Here is a 16,307-nt window from a genome sequence, read left to right on the forward strand (position 1 = left end):
AAATTACAACGAACTTAATTCATATTTCAATTTTCATCGAAATCCGTTCAGCCATTATCGCGTGAAAAGGTAACAAACATCCAGACAGACAGACATACAAACAAAAATTTCAAAAAAGCGATTTTCGGTCTCAGGATGAATAATTATACATGTTAACACCAATTATTTTTGGAAAAGCGAAAATTACCAGAAAATTTTCGGTTACATATTTATTATTAGTATATATTATATTATATTATATTATATTATATTATATTATATTATATTATATTATATTATATTATATATTATATTATATTATATAAAAAGTGCGTTGATAACGGATGTACTCCGATAAAAAAGTTTTTAATTTGTTGTGAGGGCTCTTGAATCTCAGAAGCAACAACTTTTACAACAGCGCAACTTAATCTGCTTGGCTCATTACCCAATTTTTCTTTGCATTGCATTTATTGCATATATAGTATATTTTATGTATTTTAACACGATTCAATTGAGCATAGTTAAAATTTGAATTGTAAAATAATGGATTGCTGAGCTAACGTACTTTTACTGCATACTAAATCAATACACTCTCGTTGTTCGTTAATTCTCTGAGATTAAAATGAGTGTGTACATAAATATTATTTTAAGAAATACAGAAAACGAATGTACAAAATAGCCTATCAAATTTTCTGTGCATAAGAAGCTATTTTAATCTTACCTGTCCTCAATTTACTAAGAAGTTACTGTAATAACATTCTAGCAGTATGTCCATCTAGAGAAACTACACTTTCCAATGGTGAAATAATAATTAATTATACAAATCGGTTAATTTAGCTTCCGATATTACTTCATACAAACACAGAAACATTGTCTGTAGGCTAAGTTTAATAGCTTTCGATTGTTGCTGTCCAAGGCCCCTTTTTCGATTGTTGTTGTCCAAGGCCCCTTATATTTGTTATTTCATTGCACCGTCTTAGATGGCGTTATTTTAATTTTAAAACTCATTTATCTCATTAAATATCAGTCCTATCAAACTTTTGTAAAGAATAAAACTTATCGGAAATCATTTTTAAAGAAACTTTTGTTATGTAACATTTTTCACAAAAATCAATAATAAGCGAGATATTTCGATTTATTTAATTCAGGCCCCCTTACAACCCCCCTTTTAAATAAAGTATTTTGAATGCCTAAAATCTAAGTTACAACGAACTTAATTTATATTCCAATTTTCATATAAATCGGTTCAGCCATTATCGCGTGAAAAGGTAACAAACATACAGACAGACATACAAACAAAAATTTCAAAAATGCGATTTTCGGTTTCAGGGTGGTTAATTATATATGTTAGGACCAATTATTTTTGGAAAATCGAAAATTACGGCTACAGATTTATTATTAGTATAGATTATAAACAGAGATTACAATACTGAGTATAATAATTCCATATAACTATAGTAGTTTGTTACAACCAGAGGTTACATTGTTGAGTATAATGATTTCAGATAAAAGACATAGTAAAAAGAAAGATACATTATGTGTTAGAATATATTTGATGGTGAGTTATTTTTATGGAGTTCTTCGGAACAGATAAACTAATATCTTTATAGTAGAGCAGTAGACAAGTTAATTTCATGTATGTTTCAAATAAAAACAAAACTAATATAACTTATTATGTCAATGACCTTGTATATGCGTAGGAGAAAGAATGGGGTGGACGGAGGTATTTTCCACTATGCGTAGAGCCTCTAATGTTGGCTCTCACCTACAGTGACAACAATAGGGCACACATTTCATGTAAAGTGGCCATTCTTTTATGCAAGTAGATTTTATGCATAGTGCAATAGAGAACGTAAAGACGAACATTGACGTTTTCAGTGTTCATGAAATAGAGACTGTTTTCAAGACGGCAAGAACCTAAAAAAAAGTGTGGGCGGGGGGAGGGGAATCTATATATGGTACACGTGAGTTGCTGTACAATGAATTTTTGGACCACAAAACTCTTGTACAAAATAATTACCAAACAAGGGATAACATGATTATGGGTTTGGTTTATTTTACGATGGTTTATTAACTACGATGATTATCTAGCGTCTGAGTGAAATGAATGTTAGGGAAATGAATCCAGGGTCCAACGCCAAAAGTTTCCCAGAATTTTCAGCATTTACTTTTAATTGGTTGAGGAAAAATCCGGGAAAATACCTCAATCAGGTAACTTCCCTCAACCAGGATTTGAACCCAGACTTGCTTATTTTGTGATAAGACAAGCTATTCGTTACTGCACAACGGTGAACATGATGAGAATGAAGTTAACTCGTTAAGAATAAATGTTTTTTAAAGTTCAGAAAGAAATTCCTAATGCCATTCAATAAAGATTTAGTTATAATATAATTAGACGTACAAAACGGTGACAATTTCAAAGCGTTACAGACGAATGAAGCAGTCACCTGTCAGTGTCTGCAGACAATACCATCACTTACAACAAGCAGCTTTCAATCACATTTAATAAAATGATGCTTTTCAATTATGAAAGAAAAATGTCATTTCACGTGAACTACAACACAGATATGAAAACCTCCCAGCCTCACCTCATGCCGGAGATACAACAGTAGAGCAAGGACGCGATGATTCTGATGAAGAAATTTAAATTACAAGTCATATAAATCGCTTAAAATTATTGTCCTGAAATGTTTTGTTATAAGTGAAATAAACTTAGTCCAAGAAGACAGGAGATAGCAACTAAGTCCATGTCATTTTCTATATTACAATAGTAAAATGTCGTCTTTCGACGTAACTAATAGGTATGTATATGAATATTCCAGTACAAGAGACAATAGAAGTAATAAAACAAAATTTAACAGACCAAAATATATGTGAAATTGAAATAGACGAAATTACCAGACTGTTAGTCTACAAATTTTTGAATAGGTCATTTTCAAAACTGAACATGTTCACTATCAATAAAAATTGAGTTAGAGGCAGTTTCAGAATCTTCAATATGATCTACATAACACACCAGAATGTTTCTTTGCTAAACTGGACATGTCCTGTACTAATTCAATGATGAAGTTTGTAGTCCTCTGGAAATGTGAACATGTCCACAACACGGGCTGTTTCATAGAGTAACGTGTCCATGAATTTTAGAGTAAAATCGTGTTAGAGACATATATTATCAGTTCAAATGTTTGTAAGCTTGGTTTCTATTAAATGAGAATTCTTCTACATTAATCTTTGCAACAATGGTGCAAATAAAATTGTAATGGTAAGGCAACAAAGAAGATTCATTATTAAAGTTAATATTGCCGCGTCGCTGTTATTTCCGACAGAGAATCACGTTGCAACTCGGCTTCATTTAAAACGTACGCGTACGCTCATGACGTTATTCACTTCCACTGCTGTCACATTTAGTAAACAGCTGTTAATTAACAAATAGTAGAGCGTCTCGTTTAGGCACAGTGAAAACGTAGACACAGTACAGGTAACGCGTATGGAAGGAAGACGAGCCGTACGATGAACACGAGGAGATTTTAGTTACAACATTTATAGCGGAGTATTAATTAAAATTATATTTTCCAAAAAACGCACAAAACAAAAGAACACAAATTGTATAATGTTGTCATATACACATTTTAACAAATAAGCAATTGTAACGTTGAAATAATTCAATATAACAAATCAAATTTTGCTACTTACATGATGTTACTTTCAAGCAACATTTTTTACGGTCATGAATTTCATTCTCTGTATGACTAACATAATATCACCGTCGTCTGTCGCCGAATTAACAAAACTACAGTATATTGGTATGAAGTGACAACACTATTTAATTTATTCAGGTTCTGTGTCTAAATAAATTGAACTTTGAGAGGGGATAATTATGTTTAGGAAATAGTGTTGTCACTTCAGACCAATATACTGTAGTTTTGTTAATTCGGCCACAGAAGACGGTGATATTATGTTAGTCATATAGAAAATGAAATTCGTGACCATAAAAAAATGCTGTTTGGAAGCAACATCATACAGTATAAGTAGCAAAATTGTATTTGTTATATTGAATTATTTCAACGTTACAATTGCTTGTTTGTTAAAATGTGTATATGATAACGTTATGCAATTTGTTTTCTTTTGTTTTGTGTGTTTTTGCAAAATATAATTTCAATTAATGCTCCGCCATATGTAAATGTTGTAACTAAAACCTTGTGTATCCCTTGTGTTTATCGTACGGCTCGTCCTCCCCCTTCACGTTACCTGCACTTTGTTTACGTTTTCACTATGCCTAAACGAGACGCTCTAATGTATACCTTATTTTATTTCAAGGAGTGCAGTTCGGTGTTCAAAGGAGCCACCGAACTGCACTCCTTGAAATAAAATAAGGTATATAACGAAGCACATTGACGTCGTAGTTTACATTCACAATATGTTTGCCTACTATGTTCAAGGAACTCTATAGTCAAGTTGTGCGTACATTGGTTGCTAAAGTATCCTAAGCCTAGTTATTATAAAAGAAAGTATTCACAAGTATTCAAGCTTTAATGAGAATTGGAAGGAAATTCTGACATCCGTGAGTAATATAAAGTTAATGTCTAATAAATTGCTTGCAACATGAACACATCCGTTCAACATTCAACTGCAATTTAGTTGTAGAGAGCGAAGCATGGAAATTCTCTAGGATGAAAGTAAAGCAGAATGCAGACAAGTACTTGCTGGCCTACTCCATTAATTTCAAGCACACTATCGAATGGATCCTTGAAGCTTGATTGAAAAACTTGGCAAGTTTGAAAGTTATAACCTCATTTGTTACGAGACTACTTAGCTCAAATAGGGTACAACACGCGCAAGAAAAAAGCATCGTCTGCAATTTACTGGATGCTATTCATAATATTCAACACTTAAGTTACAAAATCTATCTTTCAATAATAAAACATGTTATGATTTAACACAAAAAAGGTAAATAGAAAACAAAGTGCAGAAATAAGAAGCAGTTCAGAACTAAAAACATGATAGGCCTAGACTTCTCGAACACAATGTCAGTTCATAAACAGTCCACAAGAAGAAATACCGAACGTAAATAAGTTTCTACTCTACAAACAAGTACAAAAATGAGTAATTAATAGTCCTCAAAATTAACACTGCGTAAGTTTTCCAATTTGTATAAATGTCTAGAAAATAAAAGAACAATAACAAAGTGTCATAGTACAGAAGGAAGATAAATCCCAACAAAAATGTGTCGTATTAAAACGAATAGAGGACATATTACTTAAGGTAAATATTGCAAAAACGTGAGACTAGGAATAAATATTATAAAAATTGGAAAATGATATGAGAGAATAAATTAGGTAAATGACGTCTCTGACGAGAAGTAAACACTAGCTAAATTATGTACGTGTATGATCACTCAAGCTAGATGGCCGCATTTGTGTTTCACCGCTAGTGTGCTAGTCTTCTGTCCAGGGGGTCCAGGTTCGACTTTGAGTCTCGTCGTGATGAAATTTTTGGTGGACAAAGCAAACGTTGCAGAGCGTTTTTCTTAGGGACCTCTCGTTTTCCTCTTTAATTCCACCAACGCAATCTCCATATATCCCTCACTTAATTTATCATCGACAATAGTTAAAATACGCTGGAGTAAAGTCTTTGAATCTCTGATGCTGATTAAGGATTTAAAAGTTTGGGGCTTCAGCCCTGGGGCTTATCAGGTCCTCATCTGGGGTGGAACCTTGCTCTATGAGGTCTGAGATAGGATGACCCGCGTGTCAGCATCTGATTCACTAATGTTACCCAGGCCGGATGTCGGACTGATACTGTCATTACACAAAGAGTGCATAATAAACCCATAATTGCACGTAGAGTGCACAATGGAATAATCTAACCATAAGTGCACGATTCCATTGCTGGTCCAGTCCTCAAAAAACCAGCCAGTCAGTCCGACTAGCAGAACTGCGGCAGTCCCAATTGATGTGCAGGCTTTTAACATCTTCGGTGATCCTGTACTGTTGCTGTTCTGTCATGCTTCTCACCCTCACATGGTAGCTATTACATTACGTCCATTTTTCGTTTCCCCTTCAAAATTCTCTAATGTTTCTTCAGTGGAACGGCGAAACTCATAATATGAAAAGTGGTCAACGGGCTTGGAGTTCATATTTTTAATATTTTTTCTCAGCCCCTTATTTCCTTGCAAGTACCCGTTTTCGCATACCTTTTAAAATTGTTTTTTCTCCCATTTCCCCACTGATATTGACATTAACACTAGCAGAAAATACTACATAAATTAGGTAAATGGATGACAAACGATAAGTAAATACAAGGACAGGCAGAAATATCTCCCCATTTTCAACTACACATAAAATGGAAAATAAATACTGAAGTCAAATATCAAAAAGTAATATAAATTTATCCCTTACGGTATGCCATTTTATTCTTCAGTTCAGTCCCGCAATTCAATTGTTTCGTGCATGCATATCAATTCATTGTTATCGTGCGCATGTGACCGAAGCAATATTTGTGCTACCTTTAGCGTTCAGACAAACAAATCTGATAATTTTATTGTGCTTCCCACGTAGCTTAGTAAACATGGAATGGTGGACTGTACAACATCGTGCATACATTGTGGAACATTATTTTAAGACTGGCGAGTCTGTTGTAATAACACAGTGTGCTTTCCGAACACACTTTCAAATTCCACGTCATGGACGTGTTCCTAGCCGCAAGACCATAAAATTGTGGATGGCGTCATTTCGGAATACGGCTTCAGGACTAAAACAGAAACACCAAGGCGACCAAGATCAGTCTGATCTCCACAAAACATTGCAAATGTACGTCAAGCATTCGTAAGGAGCCCACAACATTCGGCGAGGAAACATGCAGCAGCTTTGCAATTAAGTAATCGCAGCCTTAGGGGAATTTTGCAACAGGATCTTAACTTTCATCCCTAAAAACTGGTAATGGTCCACGAACTTAAAGATTGTGATATGAAAATCGTCTAAGATTTGCTGAACAGATTCTTGAAATCCTGTCCAACAATATCGTTCTCTTAATGTCAGACAAAGTACACTTAAGTTTTCTGGAAATGTAAATAAACAGAACTTCCGGTACTGGGCGGAGGCGATCGCTTTATAGTGAACGCGTCACTGTCTGGCGTGGTGACGCACAGTTCGGGATTACTGGTCCATACTTCTTTGAAAGCGAAAATGGAAGTGTAGTGACAGAATGAATTGTGCTCGATATGTTCAGATGATACAGAATTTTCTTTCCCCAGAACTTAAACGTCATGGAATTCAAGTACCAATGAAATAGTTTCAGCAGGATGGGGCAACAGAACATACAGCTAGACCAGTGGTCGTCAGCACTCGCTGAAATGGGTACAGTGCACGGAGGGTAAAGAAATATGCTACGTCGTGCACAAAGGATAGGGAGACAAAAAAAGAAGGCATCTTCTGCTCACCTCTGGAGAAAGAACTAAGGAAGAGACTAGTGAAGTGCTTTGTGTGAAGTATGTATGGGGCAGAAACATGGACATTATGACGAAGTGAAGAGAAGCGAATAGAAGTATTTGAAATGTGAATATGGAAAAGGATGGAGAATGTGAAATGGACAGAGTAAGAAACGAAGCTGTGTTGGAACAAGTGGATGAGGAAAGAATGATGCTACAACTGATCATAAAGAGAAAAAGGAATTGGCTGGGAAACTGGTTGAGAAGAAACTGCCTTCTGAAGGGTGCACTGGAAGGAGTAGTGAACGGAAGAAGAGTTCCGGGCAGAAGAAGATATCAGATCATGGACGACATTAAGATATAATATGGATCATATGCGGAGACAAAGAGGAAGGCAGAAAATAGGAAAGACTGGAGAATGCTAGGTTTGCAGTGAAAGACCTGCCCTTGGGCAGAACACTATGAATGAATTTATTATTATTATTATTATTATTATTATTATTATTATTATTATTATTATTATTATTAGTGGTACTATTATTTGTAATTGCAGTAACGTTTTAGGTCCCTAAAACTGTATTTTAATGGTTTCTTTCGATCATTATGGAGCCTAGTTGAGGTGTCTGAAAGTTGGTTAATGGCCTAAATGTCCGAAGTCTAGTTATAATGTATATAAAATATAATGTATGTTTTTGCAGGCATCATTATGGCATTAATAGGTTTTTTATCATTTCAACGGATTCAACGTACTTATTTTGTGTGATAAACTTGCTAGAACGCTGTACGTATTAGGAAGAGAGTGAGATAGAGATACTATACCTATAGTACTATACCTCACTCGTTTTACTAACGCCGGCATCTTGCGGCAACAGTGGACTAGCTAAGACCCGTAACACCAATGTTTTTCCTTAAGGTGGAATACTCAATAGAAGCATGTAGCAAATAAATTCAGCAAAAGATACTCCATTGTAAGCAAACAGAGGATATAAAATAAATGGTAAATTATCATGTTAGTTCAAAATCAAAGAGAGGATAAATTAGGCCTAAGTAATTACCATGTTAATACCAAAACAAATCAGGATATTCATTCATTCATTCATTCATTCATTCATTCATTCATTCATTCATTCACTCATTCATTAATAGTTTTCTGCCCAAGGGCAGGTCCTTCACTGTAAATCCAGAATTCTCCAATCTTAATTCTTTCCCGCCTTCCTTTTAGTCTGCACTTAGGATCCATACATCTTATCTTATATCCACCATTACTTCCAGTGCATCCTTCAGCAGACAGTTTCTTCTTAGCCAGTGACCCAGTCAATTTCTTTTTCTCTTCCTGATCAGTTTCAGCATTATTCTTTCTCCACCCACTCTTTCTATCACAACTTCATTTCTTATTTTGTTTCTCTATTTAACATGCTCTATTCTTCTTCATATTCACATTTCGAATGCTTCCAGTCGTTTCTCTTCACTTCATCGTATTATCCATGTTTTGCCCCATGTAAATCCACATTTCACACAAAGCACTTCATTAGTCTCTTCCTTAGTATTTTTTTTTTCCAAAGATTCGCACAAAATAAGCTTTAATAAATGAGAAATTACATAACTGTTATATTATAAGTCAGCTAATAGAATATTTAGCGTCGATAGGATTTGTGATAGTGAGATAGTATTTAGAGAGATGAGCTCGAGGATTTGACATGGAATTACCTGAGAATCTAATTAAAGTTGAAGAAAACCTCGCATGAAATAATAATAATAATAATAATAATAATAATAATAATAATAATAATAATAATAATAATAATAATGGTTTGTTTATTCTTGCATAGCTAAGGCCGTAAGACTTTCTCTTCCACTTAACGAGAGGATAGAAAGAAAATTACCGATATATACCTAAGACAAAATGGAAACAGAAAAATATGCATAAGCCAGAGGATTATCGAACTTATATACTTATTTAAAATAAATGACAAAATAAATTACATGACTAGTTACAATTGTGAATACTATATACTAGTGGCTTGTGCAGCAAATGCTGCAAACTAAGTCCATTAGACGTTCAAATAAAAATTTTTCAGTTTTATTTTCAATGAAGAATACCAGATATTTTCAAAGTAATTTGCTTCCATAATAATGAAACATACTCCCTCTGAATGATTTTTTATTACAAATACTTTTTTCTTGAACCTCTCCACCTTCAGGTTTTGAGTTTCAAAGCGAAAACTCAAGTAACAATGTCAGGAGGATCAGTGGGTTTTTCCTGTGGGAGTAAAGCAATAGCTATTTCAGGTCATTGTGAATTGTAGGGGAAAGTTAAAAAAAAGTCAGGTTTGCTATGCTTTCGAATAATAGATATAGCATCTTGGTATAGCTGTTGCATGGTGAGCTTCAAATGTAGAGGGTGAAATCATTTTATCCTGCTAAGAGATCTTGCTGAAATGATCGGGAGCATGAAAAATTTTCTAGGCCTCTTATTTTATCAGTAAGTAATACCTTTTGGTCTTTCCCTAGGAACTGTAATTTTTGCGCTCTCTTGAGCCATTACTGGAGAGAATGACGCATATAAATATCTACAACACAATACCATTAAATATATGAAAAAGACCCAACTCTACTTGATTAATAACTATAAAAATATTTCATTTTAATAACAATGTTATTATCTTACGTAAGTTTTTAATTATATATATACTACAGAGCCGCCACTCAGTAAATTATAGAAATGAAGATCTAATTTCACATATTCTCTACATCTGCTTAAATAACCTCAAAACGTTTCACTTTCATATCATCAATATAGCATTCATATGTATAATTAATGAAAAATAATTATATCATGGCATTAAATATAATAATATTTAATTTCTAATGGTAATAATGTCATCAAACCATCTCAAATTTTGTAGATTTTAATATCTAATACACAGCTGTACTCAGAAAATTACACACCGCAAAATCAGACCTGCAAATTTTGTTACTTTTAGTAAGCCTTGAAGTTTTTAATAACCAATTGAATTTGAGCTCTAAATATATCAGCAATTCTGCAGGTCCTGGCCTTCGTGTAATAGCCTTGTTATTGTAGTATGTGTTTTGTTTTATTCTGAAATGCAATTAGTTCTCAAAATTGACGAAAATGGGTTTTGGAAAATAGGAAAATTATGTAGGAAAACTAACGCTTCACTGAAAGTTACTATCTTTCTGAAAATCCTTGAATGCCAAGCTTCAAAATGACGGGTAATTCATTAAAATCCGTTGAACCATTTTCCCATAACTTCCATTACCAGTTCAAATTATATATATATATAGATTTATTGTTTTAATGTGTACATTTTTTGGGCAGGGCATGGTTGCGCCCCACGGTCAGGTAAGATGCAGCAGACAAAATAGGGTCCCTGTTTTGTGGGCATAATTGCGCCCCGTTCCCTTCAGGTAGAGAAAAGGGACATGGCATAGTTGCGCCCTGATGAAATAGGTAGAGAAAAAGACATTAAGGGAACTCGAGCCTCGTAATCAACCAACCTTATTGACTTCTTATTCGATTTAATATTCATTATCGATACCGTTAAAATAAACACCATGAAGTTGGCAGTACCACTACTTTATTAACGTTTTTCTACTGTTTATGCGGTGATTTTCAAAAGCCTACCGTTAAAATTAACACTATGAAGTTGGCAGTACTTTATTAGCTGACATATTCAAATGAGTGAGTCCTTGGGATATGGGGCCTTAGCAATCTTGACATTTTATTAGTGATTTTCGCACCGTCTGTGGCGTATAGTGAGGTTAATTTAAAATGAATGTTAAGATTAGTGAAAAGGGTAAAGAGTTAATAATTCACAATGGTTCTAAGTTTCGATTTGCGAAACCTTGTACCGTAGGGTTAAGATATCGGTGTACAAACAAAAAATGTAGTTCCTTTATTGTGTGTTATCGATAAAAAAAGTGTTATTTTAAATAGCAAAATTGATCATATGCTACCTGATTTCAGTGCAGCTACCACTATAATATTTTTAAGTAGGCCTAATTTATTTATTTTATGACAATCGCTTTCGTGTGTACTATGCCCATCGGGGCGCAACTATGCCATGTCCATTCTGCTAACTGATTTCTTCGGGGCGCAACTATGCATGCCTAGGCCTCCCAATTGACCGCGGGGTGCAACTATGCCATTCCGTATTTTTTGTTATACTGTTCAAAGAGACAAAAAAAGGTTTTGTAATAGAGTACTTAAGTTTGAAGTGTTCACGAAATTAGTAGTATGACACCCGCCAAAATCAAAACGAATAGAAAAAATTTTCACGAATTGTTTTAATTAAACAAATGTGTTATTTTTAATCTCATTGTTTTAGTACATTTCGACTTAAGCAGTGTGCAAACCATATTAAATATCTATTTACTGTGATCGAATAAGAATTGGTCTTGTTATATTCTATTGGTAAAAAACTGTAAGCTCTTGTACTTTCTTAATTTCGTTTGCCAGAAAGATTCAATTAATTTTCCTTAAATAATAGGTACTCATTATTTTTCGAAATAAAATATAAATTCCTACGAATAAATGCCTTGTACATGTACAGGCAGGTTTATTTCTACTACTACGATGCTGTAAATAAATCAGATGGGACACAATTTGTTTATTTATTGAGATTCTTTAAATAATGAAGTTATTCCTGAGCCCTGTCACGTATGACCCACCGCTACAATTGTTCAATCCTTGCTCAGCACGCTCATCCCTCCATTGTCCTCGGTATGAAATACGTATGTAAAATCATTGTATGTAGTGTTTCCTTGACAGCCCGGGACAAGTACTTATATATCTGATACATTTTCTTCATACTTTTGAATCCTATTAGATGAATTCTTTTTTAGTCAGTTAACTGTGCATATTTAAGGTCCTATCTAGCTTCGGTCCAGAACAAATCTTTGCTCAAAAAATACAACTCAACATTCAACGGAGATGAAGGCAAGAAAGTTAGCCCAAATCGTGAAAGCTGCAATAAAGAACCCGGCGGTTCTACCCTTCGCAAAATAGCAGAGTAGGCCCTACATCTCGGCATGCTTCCTTACAGTTGGGAGCACGCTGATGCGGCAGTCAGTTACAACACTGAAACGACCCGTCATGAATGGTACACTGAGGATAATGAACGGCCGCCGCGCCGGTACCAGCTCCTCGAGTATCTATCCTAAGATAGATCCTAGAGGAGTTGGTGCCGGCCGTTCGCTATCAATATCAGGTATTTAAGTACTTGTCCCGGACTGTCAAGGAAACACTACATACAATGATTTTAAACAGTCTTGAACAGTGTGCATTCCTAAATCAACGGATGTCTAAAGCAGCAAATGCTGCAAACAAAGTTCATTAAAAGTTCAAATTAAAATTTTTCAAATTTATTTCCAACTAGCCGTACCCGTGCGCTCCGCTGCATCCGTTAGAAATAAATATAAAGTAATTACATAATTAAAATATAACATTTGATCCAGTGTACTTTCGTATTTGATAGAAGGATAAATCGTTTAATATGTTACTTAATTTAAATTGCATCCAAATAATTAAAATGCGATCATTTTTGTCCAGAGACCACTCATTTGGTGCAATGACAATTCCTTTAATATGTTTCTTAATTTTTATTACATGCAACCATAGTTTAATGAACATTGACATCATTTAGATGTAATGTGTATACTTTATTTTACTTGTTATATGCTTCCATTTAATTATGGTAATAACTTCATTTTAACTCTTGTTTTCTACGTATTCAGTAAATGGCGCTTGGACCACTATCGTTCTGAACCCTTCAAATAACTTAAATTATATTATATAATATTATATTATATTATATTATATTATATTATATTATATTATATTATATTATATTATATTATATTATATTATATTATATTATATCAGAAGTTACTGTAATAACATTATAGCATTATGTCCATCTAGAGAAACTACACTTTCCAATGGTGAAATAATAATTAATTATACAAATCGGTTCATTTAGCTTCAGATATTACTTCATACAAACACAGAAACATTCTCTGTAGGCTATCTTTCATAGCTTTCGATTGTTGTTGTCCAAGGCCACTTATAGACGAAGTCATTTGTTTTTTAATTCATTACACGGGCAGTTATTTTAATCTTAAAACTCATTTATCTCATTAAATATCAGTCCTATCAAAATTTTTCAGGGAATATAACTTATCGCAAATTATTTTTAAAGAAACTTTTGTTACGTAACATTTTTCACAAAAAGCAATAATAAGCGAGATATTTCGATTTATTTAATTCAGGGCTCCTTATAACCCCACGTTTAATAATGTATTTTGAATGCCATATAGCCTAAAATTTAAGTTACAATGAACTTAATTTATATTCCAATTTTCATCGAAATCCGTTCAGCCATTATCGCGTGAAAAGGTAACAAACATACAGACAGACAGACATACGAACAAAAATTTCAAAAAAGCTATTTTCGGTTTCAGGGTGGTTAATTATATATGTTAGGACCAATTATTTTTGGACAATCGAAAATTACCAGAAAAATTTCGGCTACAGATTTATTATTAGTATAGATGAAGAATACCAGACATTTTGGAAGTTATTTGCTTCCATACTAATGAAACACACCCCTCTGAATGGTTTTCTTTATGCTAAATACTTTTTATTGAACCTATAACTTATATCTTCAGTTCTTGAGTTTCAATGCGAAAACGCAAGTAACAATGCCAGGATGATCAGTCGGTTTTTCATATGGGCGTGAAGTAGTAGCTATTTCAGGTCATTGCGGATTGTAGGTGAGAGTTAAGAAAATATCAGGTTTGCCATGCTTCCCAACAATAGACATAGCGTCTTGGTATAGCTGCTGCATTTTTCGTGAACTACCTTTAAATATAGAGGGTAGAATTATTTTATCCTGCTAAGAGATCTTGCTAAAGTGATCGGGACACTATAACATTTTGTAGGCCTCTTATTTTATCAGTAATTAATACCCTTTGTTCTTTCCTTAGGTATTATAATATTTGCGCTTCGTCCAGACAATACTGAAGGGAATCACACATATACTCGTAAATATCTGTATCACTTACTTACAAATGGCTTTTAAGGAACCCAAACGTTCATTGCCGCCCTCACATAAGCCCACTATCGGTCCCTAACCTGAGCAAGATTAATCCAGTCTCTACGATCATATCCCACCTCTCTCATATCCATTTTAATATTATCCTCCCATCTACGTCTCGGCCTCCCTTAAGGTCTTTTCCCTTCAGATCTTCCAACTAACACTATATATCCATTTCTAGATTAACCCATACGTGCTACATGCGCTGCCATCTCAAACGTCTGGATTTAATGTTTCTAATTACAAGGTGAATGGAATGCGTATAGTTCTGCGTTATGTAACTTTCTCCATTTTCCTATAACTTCATCCCTCTTAGCCCCAAATATTTTCCTAAGCATCTTATTTGCGAACACCCTTAATCTCTCTTCCTCTCTCAAAATGAGAGTCCAAGTTTCACAACCGTAAAGAACAACCGATAGCGTAACTGTTTTATAAATTCTAACTTTCAGCTTTAAATATCTACACCACACCGCCATTAAATATATGGAAAAGACCCATAGCACTTGATTAATAACTACAAACATATTTCATTTTTAATAACAATATTGTTATCTTACTTAAGTTTTGTATAGACTAATATAGCCGTCACTCAGTAAATATTACAGAAATCAAGATCAAACTTCAGATATTCTCTACGCCTCCTTACATAACCCCAAAAGGTTTCACTTTCATATCATCAATAAAGCATTAATCTGTATAATTAGTGACAGTAATATTGGTTATTAAAAACTTCAAGACTTACTGAAAAGAATTTACAGGTCAGATTCTCTGGTGTGTAATTTTCTGAGTATAACTGTGTATTGGATATTAAAAACTAAAAAATTTAGAATGTCATCAAACATTCTAAATTTTTTAGTTTTTAATATCCAATACACAGTTATACTAAGAAAATTACACACCAGAGAATCTGACCTGTAAATTCTTTTCAGTAAGTCTTGAAGTTTTTAATAACCAATATTACAGAAACATTCTGATCGACATATTGGCATTACGATGTCAGAGACTCTGAGCCATCTGAATTCTAATGCCCACATGCATCAACGTCGGTTAGTGTAACCATCGGTTAAAATTGTCACCTAACCCCTGATTAAGCATTTTTACGGTGGATCGACCTCGGTTACGACTTAAATAGGAGGTTAACCACAGTAATCTCTAACCGGCCAAATATGAGCGGTTAAAGGAGATAACCAGCGATTAGTAGAGCAAGTAAAGCAAAATGGCGGCCAGAACCACAGGTGATTATTTCGAAGACGATTATTATTGTGCAGTACTTGAATTACTTGGATAGAGCGTGAGCGTGAAGGTTCTTTAGTGGAAAGAGAGAATTCTTACAAGGAATTAGGTGACAGAAAATTTCAGGAGGGATTTCGTTTATCAAATCTACAAATGGATTCCTTGAAATAACACAAGAACAATCATATTTCTCCTACGGATCGGCTGCTTATATTACGATTCTATGTAACTGTTATTTTCTGTATTTTAAGAGAGAATACTCGAACACCGGTATCTCTTTCTCTATGTCACTGTCTGAACAAAGAGAGGTTATGGATGGATCTTAGGATAATGCACAATTGCCTGGTGTAAATGGGGTCCAAGATCGTACACACATTCCTACAAATCTTCTACATCCTTTTGCTTTATGGATAGTCCATCTTTTTTATGTAATACATTTAAATCTAGTAATTAAGTCTATCGATACTTCAATCTAACATTGGGATAGAATCATTTTTGGATTCAATTTTCCATTTTGTACGATTTTAACCTAACAGTACTGAAGAAATGGA

Source organism: Periplaneta americana, chromosome 3 (assembly GCF_040183065.1).
Source record: "Periplaneta americana isolate PAMFEO1 chromosome 3, P.americana_PAMFEO1_priV1, whole genome shotgun sequence".
NCBI classification, from domain to species: domain Eukaryota; kingdom Metazoa; phylum Arthropoda; class Insecta; order Blattodea; family Blattidae; genus Periplaneta; species Periplaneta americana.